Genomic DNA, 24,855 nt, shown 5'->3' on the forward strand with positions numbered 1-24,855 from the left:
GTTAGAAAATACACAAGGGATTGCTTCCTCTTAAAACTATCTGTCCTGACAGGAATTCTAAAGCTAACTGAATAATTTATTGAGTGATTTTTGCCTCTCTCTTCTCACAGAATTTCCACAAATTTTCTTTGTATTCAAACCACTCATATTTTAGGATGTTTGTTTCTTAAACATATGTGCTATTTATGAATAGTTTGTTGAGAGTATTCAGTTGTTACTCTTTTATAATTCTATAATTCTAGAATTGGTTATATGATCTTATTTTTGTTCCCTGATTTGATGAGTATAACTCAGAATCTTTTATGAAGTCCCTGGTTCTTTGATTAGCTCTTGGTAGATGGCTAAGTAGACTTTTAGATTTTAAACCTTCTCCTTTGTAGGACATTCACAAGACATCTTTAGATGTTCATTCCTAGAAAGTTAGTGTACTATAAGATTTCTGGGCTGGGTGCAGAGTTCAAATTTAAATTTCCCCCATTCACATTCCACCAGAGTAACAGCATGGGATGTACAACCTGCCATGAGAACCTTATTTAAATGCCTGTGCACTATTAAAAGAGGAGCTGCACTCTCTAGGATATCAAAGCTATCAAATGTAAAGCAAGTTGCCAATACAAAATATAAATTGCACAGTCTGGTATTATTTGGGTAGAGACTAGAATATTCTGCCCAAGCAGTTTAGGAAGGTTGCAGGAGGGAATCCCTTTCCTGTGGACATTAGGGCCTGTGTACCCTCCCTGATTGTGGGGCTTCTTAACATGCAGCAGAAAGGATTTCCTCTTGTAAGCCTTACAAAACATGCAGCATATCTAATGATTTTACATCTTCTCTAAGCTAGCCACACGAGTGCACAATCTTCCTTAGAGAGTAAAGGCATGCAAAACTTGCTGTACATCCATAGTATCCAATAACTCAGACAATTCCAAACAGAAGCTCAATAGAACATGTAAAGGTTCTTCTCAATGAAGGCTATTTCCAGAACTAATTCCCATTTCCCAGTGTCTACTATACAGCTGGTGGTGGGCTTTGGGTTTTTTTTTTTTAATCATAAATATATATATATATATATATATATATATATATATATATATAAAGTGGTGGGAAATATATTTTCTTCAACTCTTTGTACCGAAAATCAGCAAAATACCTCCCCCCCTGCAATTTTCCAGAAAATATTCACCTTCAAAACAGAGACCACCGGCCAGATCCTCATCTGGTATAAATTAGCATAGATTCATTGATGCCCATGTGCCAATGCTAATTTACACCAACTGAGGATCTGGCCCTATTGCAGCCTAGTGGATGAAAGAAATATCCAAACAATACAACAGCTAAAATGTTTAGAATGAACTCCATTATGTGGCGTTAAGTATAGCAGTTGCTGAAACGCCTGTTCCAAGTGAAGAGTCAAGGAATACTAGTCATGCTAAAATGAGAATGATGAAAATGGCACATACCAAAGTGTAAGTGTTATATTTTAGTGTAGGGAAAAGATACAAAATGCTCACAATAATTTCATGAAAAATGTAAATTTCCCACACTTTCCTTGTGTGCCAAGGAAAAGCCATGCTTTTGGTAGATGGCCCCGTAAAACAGATTATTGTGTTGATAATATCATTCAGATCAAGAACACTATATTTATGGTAAAATACGTAAGACGCTCTATAGATGCCTCCATAAATATGTTTAAAAGAGAATGATTAAATATACTTAAAGTAGTAAGAAAGATTTGTAGCTAATAGATAATTTCAAGATAAACCATTTTAATTTAAATATACTTGTACATTCCATAAAAGTGACCTTTACTATACATGTGAAAAATAATACAAAAGTGGATCCTCTAAGCTTCAGTTAAACTATTAATATTCTTCACTTCATCTTCAAATCGAATCATAATATCAAGGCCAGCCAAGCAAGTTAAGTAATAATTTAGCTTATCCATATGAACAACAGGAAATGTACTTTTGTAACCATGTGTGTCTGGATAATGTATTTTACACAGGACAACTTCTCATGGGCCTAGCAGATCAATAGATCTGGACAGTTTATCTGTGAAAGTTTTAAATTGACTTCCCAGGGAATACATTACAAGCAACATTACTGGCTAAAGTCGTATAAAATCCTTACTCATCCATCGTTTCAAGAATCTTTGTTCATACTATACAAAGTACAACTGGGAACACAACTTTAGCTTTATAGCACTTGGTTCTCTCTCTTGGACTTAACCAATACATTTCACACATTGTGCTAATCATTTAACCAGATGATTTTTCTTCTTCTCTCTCTCCCATGATGTTTTCCTTTTCTATCAAGGGCAGACAATTAAAAGATCATTAGGTTTTACTAGTGCTTGTTAATACAAATTCCTTTCAACTTTCTTTTTATCCTCCTTTCACAGCTCAGGTATTTGGGAATCTGAGCACATATTACATAGGAGTAGGGAGGTGCTACTGAAAAGTAAGCATAACCATGCTACAGTATTAGGACTGTCACAGCCCCATTGTGTCAGGCACCATACAAATTGTAAGACACAGTTCCTACCCCAGAGAGCTAATAATCTAACAGAAAGACAGAGAAAGTGTAGTACAGAGAGATGAAGTGACTTGCCCAGGCTCACCCAGCAGGCCAGTTGCAGATCAAAGAACAGAACCCAGGTCTCTTGACTCCCACTACAGTGCTCTAGGCACTGGCAGTCTCTAAATGACTTCCTGCCATATGCATACCTTAATAGGAAATACTGAATACTTAACCTTTACTTAACAGTGTACGACAATCAGTGGTGGCAAAGATACTACTAGGGTACTTGATTTATTTTATGTTGCTCACTGCTGTTAACTGGTAAAGTTTCCTTGTACATCTGCTCAGTGTGTTTTAGCATAATATTTTAGATTTCCCTTTTTGAGACTGAGCTGGAAAGTTTTGATCCAAACTATATTAGAAATGTTTATGAGTCTTATTCTGATAGGATAATTGGTGACTGAAATATAGTGCTGAAAACCAGGGGGAGAAAAAGTATGAGAACTTGATGTATGGTACTAAGATGTCTTTGCTTTATTAAATGTAGCACCATATTGACACCTTCAGCTGATACACTGAACAGCTACAGCACAGACAGCAGCAGTACAACATTCCCTGTGCTCCTAAGCCTTTCTACCACCAGCAAAATACTTATTAGTAATATGTGAGCAACATCCACCAAGTCCTGTACTGAGACCCATTTAATATTGGTCATCAAAGAGCAATAAGTAACTAAGCGCACTCACCGCTCTAGAGTCAATCCAGTGTGACTTAAAGGCGACTCCTGAGGTTATTCAAAGTTTTTTCAGTAGAAAATTGGGGTTTCAACCAAACAGGAATTTTCTAGAAAAGAGTCTGCTTTTTAGGGAAAAAAAAACATGAATGTGTCAGAAAACTGAAAACCTACGAACTGAAAAAGCAAAACTGCCTAGTTTCTAGGCCATCCCTGCCCCCTCCGATCTACTGACATAAAATGAAACTTTGGGGGCAATAAAAACAAAAATTGCATTTGGGATTGGGTTGTTTGGTTGGTTGTTTTTTGGGGGGGGAAGGGGGGGGATAAAAAGACAAATTTTCTAGTTACAATCTAGATGAAGACAACTTACCCATTTTTGTTAAAATTTCCTGCAGAAAAAAAAAAAACACATTTTCCAAATGGTTCTAGTGACCCATTACTAAACCACTTTTGCCATCCAGCGTCTCACCCTCAGTAATATGTTTATTTCAAAGACACCCTCCATTCACAAACTACTCTTCATTATTTTTTATTATGACGGCAGTGCCTAGAGGTTGGGGGCCATTTCACTAGACACGGTACACACACCCACAATGACAGTTCCTGCCCCACAGAAGTTACATTCTGAATAGACAAGGGAAAACAGGCATTTACAGGTTTGCAGAATCTGATCCAAACAACCCAATTTCACAAAGCCTAGGGTTGCAGTAGTGGATGCTTATCTCACGGGTTTTCCACTGGTAACCTAATACTGGAATTATTTAAATTCAAATTTAGCTATTCATGCATGCAAGTGCTATTTGTTGATAAGAATATGCTGAATTTCTGAGTCATACAGTTAAATCCTTTAATATGGCATTCACAATCTGTCACCGATATAGTCAGCTTGTTCTTTGTTTATGAGTGTTGTAGTAATTCAGAGTATATTATAAATTGTGCCCTAGGTTAGTTAATCTGTTCACTACACAACATGATTTAGTGAAAATTGCAAGTTAGCTGCAAATCTATTTAACTATCTTATGTAGATTCCTGGCATAAATACATTTGGACAGTAAAAGAAAAAGGATGGATGTCTTAATATTTATCTTATTTAAAAATTTCAAAGGAAATTATATAAAACATGTCTTCAATTTATTACACAACATAAAATGCCGGATGACAAAGTACAAAAACCTCAAGTAAATATAACATGTTTATGAACATACCAAACGTTCTGGTACATCCAGAGCTCATTGATTAAAAAAGCAATATTTACATAGTTACCATAGTGTAAACTAAAATACCACATTTATTTCCTACTCTAAAAATACTGAGGTCTCTTTCATACTACTGTATTATTAACAGTGGATACATGTTGCCTCTTTAATGATAAGGACCATATGCTCTAGCATCGATAGGCAGGATTATAATTTATCCATTTTAGCTCTGAGCTATCTATATGTGTTTTATGAATACATGGTCTAGAATATGGTCTAACTCAGTAATATGCCTAGGAGTGCAGATCTGGGGGATGTAAAGATGAAAGAGAACCATTCGCCCAGCCAAAATTTTAAAATATGTAGCAGGTGGCTAACCAACCCTTTAAATCTGAAGTGCTTCTGCTCTAGTTGAAAGCAGACGCTACCATATCTTTGAAGCTGGTCTTTGAAGATAAAGAGACATTTAAAGATTAAAAGAAACAAGACATTTAAAGAGAAAGATATGAGAAAAGACAGACTTTTTCCTGACCAAGCAACAGAAGAAAATAAAGGGCCTGATCCTGCAAATGCTTATGCATGTGCTTAAAGTCAAACACATAAATAGCTCCATTGAAGACAAAGAGACTACTCAGGTGTTAAAAGTTATGCCTAAGTGTTTGCAGGATCATGGTCTAAGTCTGTATATCAAAAAGAAAAAAGTGTATTTTAGTGGAACTTCTCCCAATATCAAATGCTATTTTTATTTAATGTAGAATTTTCTCTCTTCTTCCTTAATCTCTGCTGCACAGAGTCTGCTAAGGTGGTGAATAAATACTCTTTATAGCAATGGTGCACACACACACACACACACACACATACACAATTAGAACTGAAACTTCCTTGACGTGGCTAGGAGTCTGGCTGCAGTATGCTTGCCAGAAGCTTGCTGAGGAGATGCATCACCAGTCCTCAGTCTACTAGAGTGCATCTGTGATTTACCTCACTCAAAGATTTCTGAAAATGGACTTCTAGAGAGCTGAAAAATATGCTCCTCAGATTTCATACATTACTTAGAAGCATATTGTGCTGTTCTGACCACAGAGCTCAGAGACAAAAAGTGCATGTGTTAGTACTACTGGCATGTATTAATGTCTCTCCTTTAGATCAAGTGGTAGATTTATAATTCTGAGATCCAGAAGTTCCTGGTTCATGTCTCAAAAGGCATGGATTCATCACACTGAAAAAAAATCCTTCATTAGATTAGATTTGCTGCTCCAAATGGATTATCATGCCACAAAGAAACTCTCAGAAATAATCTCCAGGATTTGGTCAGAGGGAGTTGAGGGTACTCAGAAGCTCCCAGGAAATGCTGAGCGGTGCACAGCAGCAGATATTAGGCAGGAAATTAAGAACTGACATACAATAGCCCTATGATCCATCCAGCATAGTATTCTATTTCTAGCAGCAGTCAGTAACAAATGCTTCAGAGGAAGTCAGACCCCACTTTCCCCAGCTCCCATATTTGATCCAAAGTTCACTGAAGTTTAATCTTAAAGTTTGGCACAGGAACAAATGGATATAAACTGGCCATGAACAAATTTGGGCTTGAAATTAGAAGAAGGTTTCTAACCACCAGAAAGGTGGGGTTCTGGAAAAGCATCCCAACTGGAGTTGTGGGGGGAAAACAACATGGTTAACTTTGAGAGAGAGATGGACAATTTTATGAGTGTAATGGTATGAGATAGTTGCTTGTGATGGTGTGGGGCAGGCCTCTGAGACTCACTTCCAATTTATATCTTCTGTTCCTTAAAACTCATGCTTCAGGTTTCAGCCAGCCACTGGCAAGGAGCCAAGAAGAGACTCACACTCCCCCCATCTTCATTGTATTCAATTCTTATTTTTTAATCTCTTTCCTCTAAAGAGGCAGGGATGGCTATGGCTGGAGATGGGACATTGGAAAGTGAGGGCCAGGCTCTGAAGTGGTACTGAGCATCCTCTCTCTCAGGTGCATGGCTGATGGGTTCTTGCTCAGAGGCTCAGGGTCTAACTGATCACCATAGGTGGGGCTAGGAAGGAATTTTTCCCCAAGTCAGATTGGCAGTGACCTTGGGGTTTTCCACCTTCCTCTGAAGTGTGTGGGTGTGGGTCACTTGCCAGGATTATCTGGGTATCTCTCACTTAATTATTCCCCATCATTGTGAGGGCCTCTAGCAGTGGGAGCACTTTAGTCCCTCCTCTTCTGTGCCTGAGGCACGTAATAGTCTAGTCTCACCTGGGCTGTAATACTTGGATCTAATTTTGGTTGTTGGGTTTAGGACGCAGGTGCTGGTTGGTGTTGGTGGCCTGTAATATACAGGAAGTCAGATGAGACAACCTGGCGGTCCCTTCTGGCCATAACCTCCATGACCAACAGTGGCCTTTGGATTAGGCCCCTAGATACTTACACAACAACCCCCATGAAAGGAAACTTGTCTTTGACCAGCCATTGGATCACCTGATTTCCTGATGCATGAGATTTGATGGTCCTTATAATGTTATCTTACCTCGTGTGGTTGCAGATATTGTATTGATAATTAGCAGAGAGACTAATACTTTAAAAAATATTAAACTCTTTGCCTCAGTAAATTATCCATTTCTAGTACTATAGTATCTTAGATCCAGGTCAGGAAGAGTTGAACCTAATACTCCTGACAACAATAGGACTAGACAAAGGAGTTATTTATTTATTTTCTAAATAACGTAAACCATCTTTAGAAAAACCTAAGTTTTTATTTTTTACTTAGCAATAATTCAGTTTGACTGTAATGATTCCTCAGTGAGCTTAACAGGGTTTTGGCCTCCTACTATAGACTTCTCTCCATGAGTTGTGAATAGTAGGAAAATTCAGTGACATAACTGTTTGCTTAAAATGAAGTAGCATGTATTTATCCATAGGAAAATAGAGAGGAAAAGAGCTAAAATAACAAAAAGCCTGTGCATATTCCACTTAAACCTTAGCCTTTCCTTGCCAACTTGGCTAGTCCTACTTGTTCTAGACATCTTTGTAAAATAACTTGAGTCCAAACTGCTGTAGGCTATTATTTAAATGAAAGATTTAACAGCTTGTGGCAGCAGAAGGTTCTCATCATCAGAGGACAGTAAAGATTACAAAGAAGAAGTTTTACTGCTGCTTGATTAAGTTGCTTGCATTGGCAATCGTGCAGTTATCCTTCCATTTTTAAACAAAGTTGCTGGTATGTTTTACATACACAAAGAGCAATCATATATTTTCTCAATGATGTATTTTAGGTTAAAGGAAATGAAACAAAGAAGAAAAGTCAAGTTTCCAGGAGAACAAACACAATAAGTTGTCTTCCACTAAAAGAAGGCGGTAACAATTCTGCCTAACAAATCAGCAGTTGCCTTTGCAGACAGCAGACTGAGAAACAGCTCTCCAGCTGGTGTAAATCCACATAGCTCAACTGAAGTCAACAGAACGACAATCTGACTTATATACAGCAGCTGAGGATCGGGCACCTAAAATCACAGTTGGGTTTTCTAAAGCACACAATGTTGGCCTAACTCTGTTCTCATCAAAGTCCATGGTAAAAATGCCCATAGAGAGCAAATAAAAGCAAAGTTAGATAAATGGTTAACATTTCTGAAAATCCCATCCTTAGAAATGCAACACACAAAACCCAACTTCTTAACACCACTTTGATGGCACAAGGGCTTCTAATTATAACCCTATTCACGGATCAAACGTTTAATTCATGGTTAATGGGGATAATATTCTAACTTTTTGGTCTATTTGGTATTTGGCCATGAAATAAGGACTCCGAACATCAGAAATTCAATCTTGAGTGGGTTCCACCCAGTGGGTTGAATTTCTGTGGGCTTACCGGTAATGGTTAATGAGTGAGGTTGGTAGGGTTCTCTCTCTTGTTCATAAGATTCTTTATGACAAATTTAAGGTTAGTAGGATTTCTATTTGGCGGTGCGGGTAAGTGTAATTTCTGCTTAAGAGTGATTGTTATTTAAAAATTGTGCAGAGACTGGAGTCCCCAAATCAGCAAGGAAAGTGTCTCCCTTACTGTTTTTGTTTTATTCTTCAGAAAGAAAGAAATTGGGAGAATTGAGTGAGCTGCCTGCCTGAAGTCAGAAGTTACCTGATGGAAAGTGCGACAAGAATGGGGTAGTATCTTAGTTTTTAACTACACCCCTTCATAGTGACATCTATACAGTTTGTATATTTTTAAATACGCTAGGATTTCAAACATGGACTCCAATTCTGAGGGGAATATTAGCTCCTTACTCTCCTAAAGGGAAATCTGCACTGGCCTGGCTATTCTCCATGGCTCATGATAACCTCTCCCACCCAAGCAGAGGTCATGGAAACTATTGTGAGGGGAATGACCTTCAAAGGGGAGACAGGAGGACACAGACATTGGGAGTAAGAAGGAACTGGGAAATCTATTATTTTTATGATTATTGTGCATGCCTCTGTGTGTTTATCAGGGCCGGCTCCAGGGTTTTGGCTGCCCCAAGCAGCCAAAACAACAACAACAACAACAACAACAACAGAAAGCCGCGATCGCGATCTGCAACGGCAATTCGGCGGGAGGTACTTCGCTCCCAGGCGGAGTGAGGGACCATCCGCCGAATTGCCGCTGAATACCTGGACCTGCCGCCCCTCTCCGGAGCAGCTGCCCCAAGCACCGGCTTGAGAAGCTGGTGCCTGGAGCCAGCCCTGGTGTTTATGATAGAGTTAGATCAAAAGTGGGCTATTAAGGGAACTAAACAGGAAAGGCAACACAGTGGCTTAGTTAAGGAACATACCAGCAGAGACACAAACAATATATCCAAATTAACAACTGTGAAGAGGAAACTCCTGAGCCCCAAGTCTGGTGACATGGCTGTTTTACCAGAGTTGAGAATCTGGAGATCACATGGCACTACCGCTCCACCCTGCAGAAAGGGAGGGGGAAGTTGTCAGCTCTTGCAGGGTGACAGTGGCTGACAGCCAGCCAGGGTCTGCAACAAGCAGGCTGTACCTTGGTTTCCAGAAGAAAAGGATGAACAAAACGAAGCCATGTCTACACGGGGGATTAAGGGGAATGCCAAGAATAGTCCAATAGATTTCTTGTTGTAAATCCATTTCTCTGAGTGTTCTGCACCTTTTGGCAAATAAACAATACTTTGATATGAAGAAACTGTGCCTGCATCGCTGCACACTACAGCTTAGTGAATAAGGATTTTTGTTTCAAGTGAAACAAAATGTTTTGTTTAGATTGAGTATTTATAAAAAAATAGAAGGAAATTTCAAAACGGAAAGTAGTCTTAAATCAAAAATCAAAATGTTTTCTTTCAAAAATATCCAAATGAAATGTTCAGATTTTTTTCAGAATTTTGGTTTAGGGTTCTTTGTATTGAAACAATTCAGTAAAATCAACATGAATGTGCAAAATTTTAGTTGACCTGAATCTGCACTTTTGGGTAAAAAAATGTTTTAAGCAAAAAATTTCATCCAGCTCTTTTGAACACTATTCCTGTCCATAGGCTCCCAAATGGAAATTCTTCCAGGTTACAAGCCTGTTGGGCCTGATAGATATCACAATTACCTACCAAGGTCTGAAACCCAGAGCTGTAGTTACAGACTATCACATTCTGGGGCATAGTCCAGAGGAGCGAGAGGTTGTGTCACCAACTGCCCTGCAACGTTGGGTGCCTCACCATGCTTTGCTGCTGTAGCTCCCAACCTGGACCACTCACAAACAGCATGCAGATCACACCCTGGGTGTCTGTGTATAGCCGCAGCCTGCCAACATCACTCCACCCTGTGGCTTCCACCAGCCTTGATAGCCCCTTGGAGGGTGGGTGACCCCAACACACTTCCAGTCCTGAATTTTCCTAAAAGCGGTGTTCTACACTGCCCAGCTCTCTCCTGGAGAGTTCAGATATTACAGGTCTGTTGCCTGTCAATATGCAACAGTTTGCTACCTTAACTGGAGTTACCCAAACAATTCAGTTTAAACACAACACTGGATTAGTTTTGATTAAAAAATAAAAAGTTCATTTAACTACAAAGAAATAGATTTTAAGTGAATACAAGTATAAGGCATTAAAGTCAGAAATGGTTACAGGAGTTAAAGTTTTTAGTAGCGAAGATTTAGGATGTAGGAGTCTACTACAGGCCACCTAACCAGGTGGAAGAAGTGGACGAGGCTTTTTTTAAACAATTAACAAAATCATCCAAAGCCCAAGATTTGGTGGTGATGGGGGACTTCAACTATCTGGATATATGTTGGGAAAATAACACAGCAGGGCACAGACTATCCAACAAATTCTTGGACTGCATTGAAGACAACTTTTTATTTCAGAAGGTTGAAAAAGCTACTGGGGGGAAGCTGTTCTTGACTTGATATTAACAAATAGGGAGGAACCCGTTGAGAATCTGAAAGTAGAAGGTTTCAGAGTAGCAGCCGTGTTAGTCTGTATCCGCAAAAAGAAGAACAGGAGGACTTGTGGCACCTTAGAGACTAACAAATTTATTAGAGCATAAGCTTTCGTGGACTATAGCCCACTTCTTCGGATGCATATAGAATGGAACATATATTGAGGAGATATATATACACACACATACAGAGAGCATAAACAGGTGGGAGTTGTCTTACCACCTCTGAGAGGCCAATTAATTAAGAGAAAAAAACTTTTGAAGTGATAATCAAGCTAGCCCAGCACAGACAGACAGTTAGATAACAAGTGTGAGAATACTTACAAGGGGAGATAGATTTCAATGTTTGTAATGGCCCAACCATTCCCAGTCCTTATTTAAACCGGAGTTGATTGTGTCTAGTTTGCATATCAATTCTAGCTCAGCAGTTTCTCGTTGGAGTCTGTTTTTGAAGTTTTTCCCCGACCAGGGGTATTCTATTTGCTACCCAAGATCCATAAACCTGGATATCCTGGACGCCCCATCATCTCAGGCATTGGCACCCTAACATCAGGCTTGTCTGGTTATGTAGACTCTCTCCTCAGACCCTACGCTACCAGCACTCCCAGCTATCTTCGAGACACCACTGACTTCCTGAGGAAACTACAATCCATCGGTGATCTTCCAGAAAACACCATCCTGGCCACTATGGACGTAGAAGCCCTCTACACCAATATTCCACACAAAGATGGACTACAAGCTATCAGGAACAGTATCCCTGATAATATCACAGCTAACCTGGTGGCTGAACTTTGTGATTTTGTCCTCACCCACAACTATTTCACATTTGGGGACAATATATACCTTCAAGTCAGCGGCACTGCTATGGGTACCCGCATGGCCCCACAATATGCCAACATTTTTATGGCTGACTTAGAACAACGCTTCCTTAGCTCTCGTCCCCTAACGCCCCTACTCTACTTGCGCTACATTGATGACATCTTCATCATCTGGACCCATGGAAAAGAAGCCCTTGAGGAATTTCACCATGATTTCAATAATTTCCATCCCACCATCAACCTCAGCCTAGATCAATCCACACAAGCGGTCCATTTCCTGGACACTACTGTGCTAATAAGCGATGGTCACATAAATACCACCCTATACCGGAAACCTACTGACCGCTACACTTACCTACATGCCTCCAGCTTCCATCCAGGACACACCACACGATCCATTGTCTACAGCCAAGCTCTAAGATATAACCGCATTTGCTCCAATCCCTTGGATAGAGACAAGCACCTACAAGATCTCTATCAAGCATTCTTAAAACTACAATACCCACCTGCTGAAGTGAAAAAACAGATTGACAGAGCCAGACGAGTACCCAGAAGTCACCTCCTACAAGACAGGCCCAACAAAGAAAATAACAGAACACCACTAGCTGTCACCTTCAGCCCCCAACTAAAACCTCTCCAGCACATCATCAGAGATCTACAACCTATCCTGAAAGATGATCCTTTACTCTCACAGATCTTGGGAGACAGACCTGTCCTCGCTTACAGACAACCCCCCAACCTAAAGCAAATACTCACCAGCAACCACACATCACTGAACAAAACCACTAACCCAGGAACCTATCCTTGTAACAAACCCCGATGTCAACTCTGTCCACATATCTATTCCAGTGACATCATCATAGGACCTAATCACATCAGCCATACCATCAGGGGCTCGTTCACCTGCACATCTACCAATGTGATATATGCCATCATGTGCCAGCAATGCCCCTCTGCCATGTACATTGGCCAAACCGGACAGTCTCTACGCAAAAGAATTAATGGACACAAATCTGACATCAGGAATCAAAATACTCAAAAACCAGTGGGAGAACACTTTAACCTGTCTGGTCATTCAGTGACAGACCTGCGGGTGGCTATATTACAACAGAAAAACTTCAAAAACAGACTCCAACGAGAAACTGCTGAGCTAGAATTGATATGCAAACTAGACACAATCAACTCCGGTTTAAATAAGGACTGGGAATGGTTGGGCCATTACAAACATTGAAATCTATCTCCCCTTGTAAGTATTCTCACACTTGTTATCTAACTGTCTGTCTGTGCTGGGCTAGCTTGATTATCACTTCAAAAGTTTTTTTCTCTTAATTAATTGGCCTCTCAGAGGTGGTAAGACAACTCCCACCTGTTTATGCTCTCTGTATGTGTGTGTATATATATCTCCTCAATATATGTTCCATTCTATATGCATCCGAAGAAGTGGGCTATAGTCCACGAAAGCTTATGCTCTAATAAATTTGTTAGTCTCTAAGGTGCCACAAGTCCTCCTGTTCTTCTTTTTGAAAGTAGAAGGCAGCTTGGGTGAAAGTGATCATGAAATCATAGAGTTTGCAATTCTAAGGAAGGGTAGAAGGGAGAATAGCAAAATAGAGACAATCGATTTCAGGAAGGCAGATATTGGTAAGCTCAAAGAGCTGATAGGTAAGATCCCATGGGAATCAAGACTGAGGGGAAAAACAACTGAGGAGAGTTGGCAGTTTTTCAAAGGGACACTATTAAGGGCCCAAAAGCAAGCTATTCCGCTGGTTAGGAAAGATAGAAAATGTGGCAAAAGACCACCTTGGCTTAACCACAAGATCTTGCATGATCTAAAAAATAAAAAGGAGTCATATAAAAAATGGAAACTAGGACAGATTACAAAGGATGAATATAGGCAAACAACACAGGAATGCAGGGGCAAGATTAGACAGGCAAAGGCACAAAATGAGCTCAAACTAGCTACGGGAATAAAGGGAAACAAGAAGACTTTTTATCAATACATTAGAAGCAAGAGGAAGACCAAAGACAGGGTAGGCCCACTGCTTAGTGAAGAGGGAGAAACAGTAACAGGAAACTTGGAAATGGCAGAGATGCTTAATGACGTCTTTGTTTCGGTCTTCACCGAGAAGTCTGAAGGAATGCCTAACATAGTGAATGCTAATGGGAAGGGGGTAGGTTTAGCAGATAAAATAAAAAAAGAACAAGTTAAAAATCACTTAGAAAAGTTAGATGCCTGCAAGTCACCAGGGCCTGATGAAATGCATCCTAGAATACTCAAGGAGCTAATAGAGGAGGTATCTGAGCCTCTAGCTATTATCTTTGGAAAATCATGGGAGACGGGAGAGATTCCAGAAGACTGGAAAAGGGCAAATATAGTGCCCGTCTATAAAAAGGGAAATAAAAACAACCCAGGAAACTACAGACCAGTTAGTTTAACTTCTGTGCCAGGGAAGATAATGGAGAAGTAATTAAGGAAATCATCTGCAAACACTTGGAAGGTGGTAAGGTGATAGGGAACAGCCAGCAAGGATTTGTAAAGAACAAATCATGTCAAACCAATCTGATAGCTTTCTTCGATAGGATAACGAGTCTTGTGGATAAGGGAGAAGCTGTGGATGTGGTATACCTAGACTTTAGTAAGGCATTTGATATGGTCTCACATGATATTCTTATCGATAAACTAGGCAAATACAATTTAGATGGGGCTACTATAAGGTGGGTCCATAACTGGCTGGATAACCGTATTCAGAGAGTTGTTATTAATGGTTCCCATCCTGCTGGAAAGGCATAACGAGTGGGGTTCCGCAGGGGTCTGTTTTGGGACCGGCTCTGTTCAATATCTTCATTAACGACTTAGATATTGGCATAGAAAGTACGCTTATTAAGTTTGCGGATGATACCAAACTGGGAGGGATTGCAACTGCTTTGGAGAACAGGGTCATAATTCAAAATGATCTGGACAAATTGGAGAAATGGTCTGAGTTAAACAGGATGAAGTTTAACAAAGACAAATGCAAAGTGCTCCACTTAGGAAAAAAAAGTCAGTTTCACACATACAGAATGGGAAGAGACTGTCTAGGAAGGAGTACGGCAGAAAGGGATCTAGGGGTTATAGTGGCCCACAAGCTAAATATGAGTCAACAGTGTGATGCTGTTGCAAAAAAAGCAAACATGATTCTGGGATGTATTAACAGGTATGTTATGAGCAAGACATGAGAAGTCATTCTTCCGCTCTACTCTGCTCTGGTTAGGCCTCAACTGGAGTATTGTGTCCAGTTCTGGGCACCGCATTTCAAGAAAGATGTGGAGAAATTGGAAAGGGTCCAGAGAAGAGCAACAAGAATGATTAAAGGTCTTGAGAACATGACCTATGAAGGAAGGCTGAAAGAATTGGGTTTGTTTAGTTTGGAAAAGAGAAGACTGAGAGGGGACATGATAGCAGTTTTCAGGTATCTAAAAGGGTGTCATAAGGAGGAGGGAGAAAACTTGTTCACCTTAGCCTCTAAGGATAGAACAAGAAGCAATGGGCTTAAACTGCAGCAAGGGAGGTCTAGGTTGGACATTAGGAAAAGGTTCCTAACTGTCAGGATGGTTAAACACTGGAATAAATTGCCTAGGGAGGTTGTGGAATCTCCATCTCTGGAGATATTTAAGAGTAGGTTAGATAAATGTCTATCAGGGATGGTCTAGACGGTATTTGGTCCTGCCATGTGGGCAGGGGACTGGACTCGATGACCTCTCGAGGTCCCTTCCAGTCCTAGAATCTATGAATCTATTTTACCTTGAACCAAGTCAAGTTTAACTTCTTTCCATATGTTCCCAGCAACAGAGCTGACCAAATTATCCAACCAGGATACCCCCCCCATACCCAAAGGGCTGGTTCTTTTGCCTTCTTAGGTAAAAAAAAGGGGGGGGGGGAATAATAGATCTTGGTGTGTTTTTGGCCTTCACTTTTATAGTCCGGTCAGTATAAAGTTCCCTTATATTTGTCAGACTGCACAAATCATGTCACAGAGTGGCTTTTATATTAGCTATGGCATCACGGACACGATTGTTGCAGCACGACAAATACCAGAGAAGGCTCATGAACAGAACAATGACCTGTACAATGTGTTTGTTGAGCTGACCAAGGCCTTTGACTTGGTGAATTACAGGGGACACTCCTTCATAAATTTGGTTGCCTGCAGAAGAGGATTACTGTCATCCGTTCATTTCATCATGACATCATGGCCAGAGTGATGGAGTGTGGTGACTCATCAGAAGCCTTCCCGTCACCAAGAGCATCAAACAAGGATCCATAATGGCTCCAGCCCTCTTTGCCATTGTCTTTTCTGCCATGGTCTTGTTTGCATTCCAGGTCTTTTATAGAGGCGTACACATCTGGTTCAGATTGTATTGGTGTCTTTTCAATCTACAGCATGTATATTATAGATACATTTGTATGTGTGCAGTACATAAAAAACTTATGTAGGGTATATTTTGGCCCATTTTCCATAAGCCAAAACCTAAGTAACCATGTCTCTGGGCAAAAATGCAGGCTAGAGCACCATCCCTCAGCTTGCTTCTGTGCTACCAGAGCTGTATCGAGATCCAGATGTGGGAAGCTCTACAGGGGCTGAGCAACTTTGTGGCTTCTCCCCATCAAATACAAAGTTTGTGAGACTGAGTCCCACTGCCATACAATATAACTGAAGTGGGAGTGTGGTTGTGGGGCTGGAGAGGGGAGGTTATCTCCACTGATGGCCTTGCATAGAAGTAAGTTTTCCCTGCTCAAGTAACAGCAGAAGACATGCTGAGGGACCAAGATGACTAGAGAAGAGCCTGTTGAGGACAACCCATGCAAGTATCTTCCCTGCTACATACAGCAGTGAGATTCCACAGTGTTTGCCATCACTAGATATGCTTCCCTTTATTTTGCATAGTTGGACTATGAAAGCATCCTTATATTCCGGGGGCATGGCACCCCATTCCCATATAGTTGTACACACATTTTACATGCACAATATACATGCACACATTTCAAGATCACATATTTTATATATAAAGCATGAATCATCCATTCGTAAAATGAAGATGATGCAGTAATTAAGTTTATGGACTTCAAAAATGCAAAGAGATTGTTTGTCAAAATCTCCCAGATATGCCCTCTCTAACAATTGATCCACATTCCCACTTAAACACTACATTCAAAGAATGTTAGAGATGTGCCAGAGTGTTGATATCAAAGAAATTCACAAAGCGAAAACACAACATAAGTAATGTAAAAGCTTCCTTGAACTTGCTCGTCAGCTTTGTGAGAGGCACATCACTGAGATCCTGAAAGAAATTACTGCAGCTCTCTGTTTGAAGCTGAGTGTTATTGACCAGATACATTTGGAGATCTTCCAACTTGTTAAAGGTGCCAATGATTCATGTATGCAATTTTGGAAGAAAGAAATGAGCTTCAATGGCTTGTTTGATTTTTCTGTCAGAAAGTCAAGTTGCCACTTGAAGTTGTTCAGTACTACTGTCTTTCTGAACATGCTGAGAGGCTTAGGTGAGAGATGATAAAACTATGCTGCCAAACAACCCATCTTCAAAAAAATCTCTCATTATAATAAAACTGTACCCCGTGACAAATCTAACTTTAACCCAAGAAATTCTTCATGCTTTTTCTGGTATCACTGGGCTAGAATTGTCCAAACCCACATCTTGTTTTAAACAATTTAAGCCAAGGATTACAGGAAAGGTCCTTACATTTCATTCTAAAGTTTGCACCTCCTCAAAAGGTTTGCTGAATGATATACAGGACACAAAGTTTGTAACGCATGACAAAGGATGCTATGTATTTACAATTAAAAAACAAGACAGACAAGGTACACAGAAAGCTTTTGCAGGGCAGTTTGGAAAGCACATTTCTTGTTAAAGTCAGTTCCTCAGTTTGTAACAACTTTCACAATATATAGGGACAGGGTGATTAAAGTGGCCTGATGCAGAAATAGTGTATCAGCCAAGCAACCCTAACAAAACCAAAACACAAACAAAAAACAGCTCTCCCTCCCCACCCCCTCAAAATGCAGGTGTGACATTTAACAACACAGCTTCTTTTATTGTCACTTATTTCATCAGTGTTCATTCCAGATGCTTCACACACAAAAACTTTATCAAACTTTTAATCCCTGTACTTTGTAGATATCAGAAATAGATGGGAATAGAATCATAGAAATGTAGGACTGGAAGGTACATTGATAAGTCAACTAGTCTAGTCACCTGCACTTAGGCAGGGCTAAATATTATCTAGACCATCCCTGATAGATGTTTGTCTAACCTGTTCTTAAAAATCTCCAATGATGAAGATTCCACAACCTCCGTAGGTAATTTTTTTCAGCGCCTAACCACCCTTACAGTTAGGAATTTATTTTCCCTAATGTCTAAACTAAATCCTAACAATTTTTTAAATCTTTCCTTACAGGTCAAATTTTGTAGACATTTAATAATTTTTGTTGCTCTCCTCTGGACTTTCTCCAATAGCTCCTCTCAATTGTCTACTGGTACAAAAAAATGTTCTCAGAAAGGAATGGTTGCATATTATTCTATAAAAGTGGTTATACAGATTATTTGCTCAGGCACAGTGGAAAAAATGAAATACATTGACCTGGAATGCATGATTTGAGAGATCCTATGGGAAATCTTCATTATAATTAAGGATAGATAAATTGGTTTGGTAAACAACCACCATCCTGAATCTCAGCCCCAAAAGATAACTGGTACACATCTCATATTCTCTAGGGTTTAGCCTTTGAGATTTGAAGGCATTCTTGAACAAATAGATGTTAGCGTTGGGGATAATATCAGTAAAGATAGAAGCAGGGATATGGAAGGCTGTTGAAAGTTAATGGGTCAGTTGTGTAGTACATGAAAGAGAAATGAATGTAAGCAAAGTGTTAGCATCAGATGCTAAACAAAACATGGTTATGCTATTGAAATACCCCTGCCTGATGATCTACTTAGCAAAAGTACTCTACTTGTTGATGGGGAGGAAAAAGAGGTGATGCTTCCATGCCCCTGTTCATCATTGTGGTATTTGGAACACCTCACACTGCCTACTTATATTATGAATCATGTTTCTGTTTAGCCCATTCTTCTTGCTTTACATGCATCCAACACGTTCAGAGTATAGAGTGGCACACTGATCAGCAGGAGATGCTCTTGGAGCAGACCTAGTATGTTGGAAACATATAGGGGATTCTTACCACTAGGATAGAGGAGAAAAGGAAAAAGAAGTTGGGTACTAAGGTATAACATCTAGGTAGGGTAAGAAGGAGAAAAGGGATCATAATAGTGACAGAAGAAAGGGATAATAATAATGGGGGGAGACACCAGAGAGATATGTAGGGGGATTGGAACAGGTGTGTTGCAGAGGGGAAGGAACGCTGAGTATCAGATAAGCAAAGGGAGTGTGAGTACCATCTCTCTTTCTATGATCTTCACTTCCCAGAGAATAACAAGGAGTCTGGTGGCACCTTAAAGACTAACAGGTTTATTTGGGCATAAGCTTTCATGATAAAAAACCCACTTCTTCAGATCTGAAGTTGCCACTTGTAGTTGTTTAGTACTACTGTCTTTCTGAACATGCTGAGAGATGAGGTAAGCTTATGCCCAAATAAATCTGTTCGTCTTTAAGGTGCCACCGGACTCCTTGTTATTTTTGTGGATACAGACTAACACAGCTGATACTTGACACCTTCCCAGAGAATGTATTCCTTGTTGCAGAACAGGAAGAAGATGAGAACATGCTTCTTATGGGTTGTAAATACTAAGAAACCACCTGCATTCAGGCTTCACCCTCTAAAGGGGAGCGAAGAACTGCACAAAACATCATCCACGCTAGAAAAACGACCAGGAACATCAACAACCAACTCGAGGAAATGATTGTAGAATGATGGAGTCGTTCAACAATGACTTCCAAGGATTCAGTTCTGCTCCCCTCAATCATTTTATGTAGAATCTTATTCTGCAAAGAGTCCCATTTAAACACATGGGATTCTTTGCAGAGTAAAACACCACAGAACATGAGTAACATGGGGGCAGAATCTAGCTCAATAGAAATAAAATTTCCTCCCATAAATTAGAAGTAACAAGTTCTAGTCATCATCAGAATAGGGAAACATATGCATTAATACCTGATCAACTGAAACCAAATTTGAGACACACAGATGGGAAGCTGGGGCCCTAATCTCAGAAATGTATAAAGAAGACATCATAAGGTTTTGATAAATAGTGGATTGCCACAACAGAACACAGTGAATTAATCCTCTTTGCAGATCACAGCAGTAAAGTACAAGGAAAATAAAATTACTCAGAGAAGGATTTTCTAAATGAACAGCTGACAATAAGCTAACGTATAAATAGGCAAAAATAAGCAAGTGTGCGATTTGCTGCATTTCCTTTCTGGTTTTGTTTTATATTGCTGTAGTTAGAGGTTTGTAAAAATGTTCTGTTGCTTTCAAGATGGCAATGATTAAACATGTTATATAGCAAGAAAAGAAGAATAGTGATTACATTGCTTCTGGAAAGCTCAGTCAGTTATGCTATTACATATAACTGCATCCAGGGACTCAGGAGATGGATTCAAAGTGTAGGACTGACTTTGGGGAGTAAAATGATGCAGTCACAGGAAGTTCTGGTGTTTGAAGAAAGCTTTTAACAAGAGGCAGTGACCAGTCAAACTAACCTTTCATGAAGGCTGGCAGATTGAAAAATTATTAATCTAATCAAATAGCAATAGTCAGAGAAAGTGAGATGTCCTGGGATTCTTTTAAACACTGTAAGATACTGTGATAATGGGGGAAGTATCTATCATCTAATAAATGGTGTGTCTACTTGTCTTCCTAGGGAAATATTGGAAACCCATCATATGAATCAGTGAAGCCTAGACTGGCTGAAGCACTCAAAAATATACTGTAGAAAAACTCTTCTCTGACTTTGGTATTAGGTCATCTCTAATCTTTTGAGTGCTATGATTCTATTTATATATTTTTCTTTTTTCCTGAAGAGGCCTGAAGTCATTTAACATGCATCTATCTCCTAACAAGACGGTTTTACAGACAAGGGGCTGCATTCAGAGCCAGTGGTGCAAGAAGCAACAGAAGCTACAGTGGCAGTAGGAGGCTGAAAAATGATACAGTAGCTGGAAAGGTGCAGTACCACGGTTGCCAACTTTCACTTGGTAAATAAGTGTCCCAAGTTCCACATTAAGCTAAAAATCAAGCTAATCCCCTTTCAAAACAAGCCAATCCCTAAGAACCCCAACACTCTATGTGACTAGATCCCCCCGGCGTGCAGTCTGGTATGGTGGTGGGTCCACTGTGCACTCCTGACTCTCTCCCTCTCCTTGACCCTGCTTGCTGGGAGCCGATAAAAAAAAACCAAAAAACAAAAAAGAAACAACAAGCTACAAGCCAAAAACTAGCCAACTAGCAACTCACAAGCCAATTAAGCCAAAAACAAGCCCAATTTCTGCGTTTTTTCCATGGGGTTGGCATGTCTGTGTATAACATGATGGTAGCATCTGCAAAAGAATTAGAGCTATTCAACATTTTTCAAACCAAAAGTTTTAGTGGAAACATATGGCTTATTTTCTAAAATGGGAGGTTTAGTAAGAACTCATTGACTTTTTCAATTTTTTTGGTTTTTGCATCATCATCAAAATTGTATTGGTAAATTCATGTTTCCCTTAGTATTTTGAGAGTGGCTTTGACAGCATTTTTAAGAAATTGATATAAAAACATTGGGGGGGGCCTAAAAAATTGGGTCTGCTTTCACCCTGGAAATTAAATGAAAACGGAATGAAAATAGAAACTATTTCAATATTTCATGATGCTGTTTTAAAAATGTTTGGGCTCAGTTCTGAAAGGGACTAGGCTTACTCCAAGGTCAGCGTAAGAAAACCAGCAGAGGTGCTGCAGATGGTGCTGCTTCAAAAAATCCTCAGATGACTCAGTCATTTTATTGTAATCAAATCATAAACTCATGAGCAAGCATTGCTGGGCTGGCATATCACCGTATATTAATATAGAAACGGTATTATCTACACAGAACGCAGCAGCCGTGCAAGGTTTAGTTATAGTATAACAGCAGCTGGAGGTTGGTAACCCATCCACAGACTAACACATACCCTTAGAGATGCCACAGGATCTGAGGTGTACAGTGAAAACTACAACTAACATAATTAATTACTGAGCAGTAGTAAGAATTTATATGTCCTAACTTTAGTCACCTGACACTATTTGGAAACTGCTCTTTTTCCTGTCTCTGCACTCCCTCTGACCATATTAATGAGGGCAGCCATCCTGCTAAGGGAACTGACAACACTGCAGTGGGCGACAATATTACTGGCGTGAAGCTGTAGCTGTGAAATGAAAAGCCTGTTTCCACAGTAGTTTTCTGTGATTTGCATTTTAACTCATTCCTATGTAACTGAATGCAGAAGATACCCTCCAGCTAGTATATTTTAGTGCAAAGAGTCCTATTTTTCTGCAAGGAAGATTTAGGGAGACTTGGATTTAGGTGCTCAGAATGATCTTGTCCCCACTCTAACAAAACACACGATTATTAGGAAGATGGGCTATCACACTATGCACCTTAAACACTATCCTATTTCTCATCTGGGCCAAGACACAGCATGGCCTTGCTGTTTCAAATGCATTTTATGTAATGTGTTTCGTCTATAGCCACTCTCTACTCAGCCCAACCCAGAGACTAATCATTTCCATAAACCAAACCAAGACCAATCTTGATCTTGGCAACTACAGATCTCAGGTGGGGACCTTGGCAGAAAGCCACCCCAGTCTTCCCCATGTGAGTAGCTGAAATTGAGGTTCAGAATATGTGGATATTTATAGACATTTGCCACTTTAGAATTGCCATTGTACATGACCTCACATTGGCATTTTGGGGATGCAGAACCAATACACCATTTAGACAGCTGGTTACAGTTCAAAGGATTCCTCCCACAGTAGCTTGTCACAGCATGGCATCTGTGCAAATTTAAATTTCTGCTGAAGTCATTCACCTCCTTACACGATTCAACTGATGTAACTTCAAGTTAATTAGATTTACACCTCCTTACCCCAATGCATCTAATCTAGTCTAGGGCCTTGAAGTCTAGAGATCTTGGAATAAATCCATTCCTGGTATAACTTCTGTAGATTTGAAACCCTGTATTCCAGCTAAGAATTTGGCCCCAAATTTCTAGACTACTAAGACATCATTTTCTCACTAATTTTGTATGACTTTTTATTTATATTTTCCAGTTGCCTTTGTCAAGTTCTTTGGATGTATTAAAATTTAAAAACACAGGACTCAATACTAAGCATATACAAGCTAAACTTTAAATATTGAAGTATTGCCTTAAAGCTAAGCATGTGTGTGAGTATTTACAAAACGGAGGCCATAGACATGAAACAAGCCAATTCAAAAAACAGACTTTGGAACAAAAACAGACCAACTGAGAACACCCCTAACTCCCAATGAGTTTTATCCCACTATCATCTCAATCCCAATCAATCGCCTCACCCCCAGGAAATGCCGGAAGGAGAGGGAGTCTTTTAGTCTGTACTGAATGTCACACAATCCATGTTCTGAGAAGGAAATTCTCTAGCAAAGGATCTCTTACAGAGATTATGCTGTTGCTGCCGCCACCCCCCACTTCCATTTAAACCAGGCAGCTGTTAGCTCATATAATAGATTTAGTAGCTAGTTTAATAATCTGAGCAGGTGCCCTACTCACTGTAGCAGCTCTTCTTCCCACCAAGAAGCACATAGATTTTGTTTTTCTGGAACTCTGTTAAGCTTCCACGCGGCTGCCACTGACAATTTTGCACTGGGAGATAAAGAGATTAGAGAACTCTCAGAATCCTTTCTTCCTAGTTTTGTTTTCCCCTTAGTCTCACTCTTCCTTTTTAGATAGTAATCATTTACAAAGGCTAAAATCTATATTTTAGCAAATGATGCCAGTTGTGCAGGAGACAGCAGCCTCTGGAAAACATGAGCCCTAGTAAGACAATCTTGAACAGATGTGTCCAGCATTTTGTGCCAGCTTCTGAGCCATTGTAAACAGGGCCGGCTCCAAGCAAAAAAAAAAAAAGCCAGAGTGACGCCCCTTGAGAAGTGCCGCCCCAAGCACATGCTTGGAACACTGGTGCCTAGAGCCGGCCCTGACTGTAAATCACCATCGCTCCACTGAAATCTATAGAGCGATGCTGATTTACACCAGCTGAGCCATCACATCTAAATGCTCTCTGTTTACACAACAGTGCTAACACAAGTAGAAGGATTCAACAAAGAAGGGGATTCTGTTTTGGGTTGTGTGTTTGCTTTTTTTATTTTTGGGTAACAATCCTCTTCTTTGGAGGAGGTGAGTAAATATCCAGCTACAGCAGGTCAGAAATTCTTACTAGACGTTTTATAAACTTGTGAAATGACTCAGCAAGAAACAAACATCCACAATCAGCCAGAAGTAAAGTGATAACATAAAAAGCAAGGGTTTCTAATTTGTGATCTATCCCCCGACCCCTAATCTAGAACCTACCTTTCCACAAACACTCCCTCAGCTCTTTGCCCAATCAGCCACTCTTATAGCCTTCCTCCTGAGCACCTGTGAAACAGCCAGGGGGGAGCTAAATTGAGTTAACCCTTTATTTACCAAGGACCAGGAAATGCCCAATACCCATTCTGAAGGTGTCTTCTCTAGAGAGGCAACAAGATCAGGTGAAAGTCTTGCCCTCTTCCAGATCTTTTAGTTCATTCAGTTTATAAAGATTCCCCCCTCCCCCTTAGCTACATTTCAAATGAGAACATAAATTCACCTAGTTTTTTGTGCTGAAGGATTATAAGGAATACCCTCTCCCCCCACAGATAAGTTTTTATTTTAAGGGAAGGTATCTGGCTCTAACTTCACAAGGTTTCACTTCAAAGGTCATTACTGCTGCAAGTGGCTCATGTTCATTACATGATTGAACATGTACAAATCAGACATGGGGTGGTCATCTATATCCATCTTACTTTAGAGGAGTATGGAGAGTCTTACAATTGAGAAGAGATGTTTGTGTGTGTTGGGGAATATTTCATGCTATGGATCAGCTTTAAGGCCTTGCTTAAAGCATCTAGACTGTAGTGACAAGAAACCAATGG

General features: G+C 39.9%; 1 long non-coding RNA gene across 1 annotated transcript; it reads right to left on the reverse strand.

Moving 5' to 3' along the window:
• Window positions 1–1,844: 1,844 nt before the first annotated feature.
• On the reverse strand, window positions 1,845–23,643 carry LOC135974266 (uncharacterized). The gene is made up of 3 exons (XR_010591484.1): window positions 23,453–23,643; window positions 3,264–3,372; window positions 1,845–2,305 (listed from the first exon to the last, which is right to left on the reverse strand). It is a non-coding gene; the product is annotated as an uncharacterized LOC135974266 (long non-coding RNA).
• Window positions 23,644–24,855: the final 1,212 nt, after the last annotated feature.

Source organism: Chrysemys picta, chromosome 11, assembly GCF_011386835.1.
Source record: "Chrysemys picta bellii isolate R12L10 chromosome 11, ASM1138683v2, whole genome shotgun sequence".
Lineage (NCBI taxonomy): Eukaryota > Metazoa > Chordata > Testudines > Emydidae > Chrysemys > Chrysemys picta.